The sequence below is a fragment of the Branchiostoma lanceolatum genome, chromosome 2, assembly GCF_035083965.1.
Source record: "Branchiostoma lanceolatum isolate klBraLanc5 chromosome 2, klBraLanc5.hap2, whole genome shotgun sequence".
Lineage (NCBI taxonomy): Eukaryota > Metazoa > Chordata > Leptocardii > Amphioxiformes > Branchiostomatidae > Branchiostoma > Branchiostoma lanceolatum.
Window position 1 is genome coordinate 8,496,391 of NC_089723.1, and position 4,031 is coordinate 8,500,421.

The following is a 4,031-nucleotide window of genomic DNA, read 5'->3' on the forward strand; positions in this document are numbered from 1 at the left end:
GATTACGATGATATTTGGTATGTGGGCAGGTGAAGCCGAAGTTCAAGATCGATTTTGGGCCCCCTGGTATGTGACCTTGGTACTGCAGCAGAACTTCCGTTTTTGTATCTTTTGACCTAGACGTGCTATGGTCTTAATTTTTAGGTGGCTGATAGCTTGTGATGTAATAAAGAAGTAATGTAGGTTTGGGCCCCTTAGTTAGATTAGCGACGTTCTACTGCGTGCATGGTTGAAATTACGTTTTGGTTGGCGCTAAGCCACTGTCACACAGCACAAAAGTCGATCTGCTCACAAGTCTGTGAGTCATGAATGACATTTTTGGCAGTAGTACGTACGCCCGGTGTACTCCAGATCATCGCGTAATTTGTAGTCACCGGTCTATGTTTGCAGGACACCAATCCCCGTTAAACATGATAAGGTAGAATTTCAGGTGACAAATACGCACGACTTTCTGTCGATTTAAAATCGGGGGACGTTCCGGCGATCAACAAATACGGCCGAAGTTAGTCGAAAGTCTGACATGGGCTTAAGGGCTGACCCCAAAGTTATGGCTGCCCATAGGAAAGCACGTTAAGATACACTGAAACAAGGCTTCATAAAAGTACGAACCCAAACTTGAATCTTAAAAATTCTTCTACACTGTTAAGTCACAAGGGTCTAGTTGATAACCATGCAAAGAAAACAGAGGGTTGTACAGCTCAAACTCCGAGGAAAGCTGCCAATTTCAAATAAGCCCTTTGACCCCAGATTTCTGATTTACCCCTCCGCATGACCCAACAACTCACATCTACCCTTACGCCAACTAAAATGGCGAATTAAACAAATGTCAACCAAAATGAGAAAGTTAAGACCATACCTGTTCCTTCTAGCCCAAAAGTCTCCAGATTGGGCAAAAAATTTAAAGGAAAAGAAAGGTTTTAAAGATTTTAAGTAGGCACTATAAAGGTATTCCAATCTTCTGCACTCTACTGCGCAACGCAACTTTGGGGTCAGCCCTTAATTACGGAGCCTTGCGGACAGTTTACTTCCGATGATGCTACAGATGACCATCAAAGCCGCTCCGAAGCACACGCTTGTTGGCACGACTATCACCAATGGACTCACTAATCCCGAAGGGTCATAGTCTCCTTCGGACGGCGGCACCGTACTAAGTTTATCATCGGTCGCCACAGCTCGGCTCTCTGTTGTGTGGAACTCTGGCTTTGAACTCGTTTCTGTTGAAAACGGTTGAGTTTCTTTCCCCTCCTTCCTAGTCGTTGAGATGACTTTGGTGATCCCGACAGAGATAGACGCAGTGCCCTGTCCAGTTCCAGTTTCTGCCGTGCAGCTGTGCTGACCGGAGAGACCGAGGTGTGCTCCCTGGATCATCAGTCGGACCACCGATTTACCAAAGAAGTTGACGCAATCTCCGTTTAGACGACCTCTTTCGCTACACGGCCATCCCTCTGCGCTGATCTTGTGATCCACAGCCATCTGTATCTTATCAGCCAAGTCTGGATAAGATGTTGTACTTTCCTCGGATGCAAGCATTGCTCCATTTGGTAGGGTCCATGCTATCTCCGGATACTGTTCCCAGTACACGATGCATGTGATATTCAAATCTTCTCCTTCAAATCCGAGAGGCGAGGGTGAATCCATTGTCTTCCGTCTGCCGTCGTCTTCCGTCGTGTCGCTAAGAGTTATTAGGACACCCGTTTTTCTTGATTCTGTAGCGCTCATGTCACCAACATCAGACGGAGTCAAGGAGACGTCCATCTGACTTTGATCGATGGCATTGTTGTCACCTATAGTAGATGGTGTGGTAGGTGTATCCATGCTACCTGGCTTGGTAACATTGTAATTGTTACTCGTAGCAGGCACAGACACCGGGGAATCAATGCCAGTTGGTTCGGTAACTTTGTGATTATTACCCGTAACGTTAGTAGGCAGGGATACCGGGACCTCCGTGCCACTTGTCTCGGTAGCGTTGTTGTCAGACGATGTTACAGCCGACGCTTCGGTGTTTGTGTACACGGGGTCTAGCAGAACGACCGGAGTTGGACAGGTGCCTTGTCCATCGGAAACATTTGCGACAACAACGCCACGTAAGCCTGGTGGATGATCACAGATCACCTGATTGAGGTCAACTATCTGTCGACTCTCGCCCAGCATTCCCCTCAGCCAGTCTGTGGTACAGCTACACCGAAGCGGGTTGTTGGCCAAACCTACCTTGAGTACGTTCAGGTCCTGTAAGCCGACGATGCTGTTGTGACTCAGCTGAACGAGTCGTAGTTGCTGGAGCCCCTCAAACCACGCTGAAGACACGAAGGACAGGCGGTTGCGAGAGAGGTGGATCTTCCGTAGTTTCGGGGCACCGTGGAAGGCACAGGACTCAATCGAAGAGATGACGTTTCCCGACAGATCGATGTCGAGGAGCCACTGCATCCCGGAAAACCAACCACAACGGACCACGGTGAAAACATTGTTCTCTAGAGCCAGGTACCTTATGTTGAGGCCTGTGAAGGCCCCAGCTTCTATCGTGGTCAGTTTGTTGTTATTTAGCCACAGGTGCACCAGCTTCGACAAGCCCGCGAAATACGGCTTTCTGATGACCCAAATCTCGCTGAAAGTCAGTTGCAAAATCCGGATATTTTCCAAACCCGAGAAGACAGGCGACGCCTTGTCTGTTTCAGTCGAAGATGTCAGGATATCCGTTGCTGATAACTTCCTGATTTCCAACATTTCAAGCCTACGTAGCCCCTTCCACCATGCACTGGCCACGGTGTGCAGCTTATTAGACGAGAGATAAAGATATTTGAGTTGCTTCAATCCCTCGAATGCTGCCTTCTGAATCGTAGTTATTTGGTTGCCGGATAGATCGAGACATTTTAAGTTCCCCAGGCCATGAAACCACTCTTTTTTGACACAGTGGAGGCAGTTGGACCAGACAATCAGGCTGCGCAGACGTGGCATGTTCGTGAAAGTGCCCGTCGATATATCAGCAATGTTGCCGATGCTGAAGTGTAGACCACGTACCTGAAATGCGAGGTCGCGGTTTAATGTACTGACCATGTTCGAGGGGTGATCAATAAGTCTTCGGTGCACAACTCACATTTCGTGGCATAATTATATAGCATAACATCTTTTAGCAATATCCACCAAATTTCTAACTATTATAGTCATTACTTTCCAGTCGACGTCCATTTTTAAATCAGTAGGTTAGTGGCGAGAAAAAAAAAGGTTGAACTGTGATCAGAGCTGAGTGAGTCGAGCTCCTGATGCCATGAATGCCATAAATCGGCATAAAACCTTCGAAGACATTGTCAGAATGTTTCCTGAACATTTCCTTCTTATTTCAACTAAAAAGAAGCGGGTATCTGACGTTCAGGAAAGCAAGTTGGCCCGCACACCTCAGGTCACAGCTCAATTGTCCATGTTTTTATCATTCTACCTCACTTAGCATTACTGGGTGTCGCCTGAAAAGTAATGATCACAATGATTTGAATTTTGGCAGACATTCATAAAGTTGTGCACCTTATTTCTGGGTGAGGCCGAGGACTTATTGATCACCCCTCGTAGTCTAGGAGGAGATTCTCAGAGGAGGCATAGAAGACGAGAAACGCATCCCACCCTGTACTAGTACACAATTAGTCCAGTACCATAGAATGATAGCTTGGTGTCTCACGGTCATTTTTAGGCACTTTTCAAAGGTCAAAAAATGAACACTCTCCTGTCACTTGTGACAGTTTCTCGCCAAAGTTTGACGCCATTTGGACAAGTATTTCACAATCTACGCTGCTTTACTTGCAATTTGGGACATATTTGCATAAAGTTGCAAAAATACCACTAGAACCGCGGTGTTACACCTGGATCGCAATATATACTGAAACCCCTGATCAAAAGTATTGCCCATTTTATCCAAAGCAAATTGAAGATGAATTTCACTTTGTCGTGGAATGCTCTAGATATGATGTTTTACGCAATAAGTTATTCACATTCCTCAAATCAAGTACAATAGATTTTAAGAGTCTCGATGCTACAGGCAGATTTGA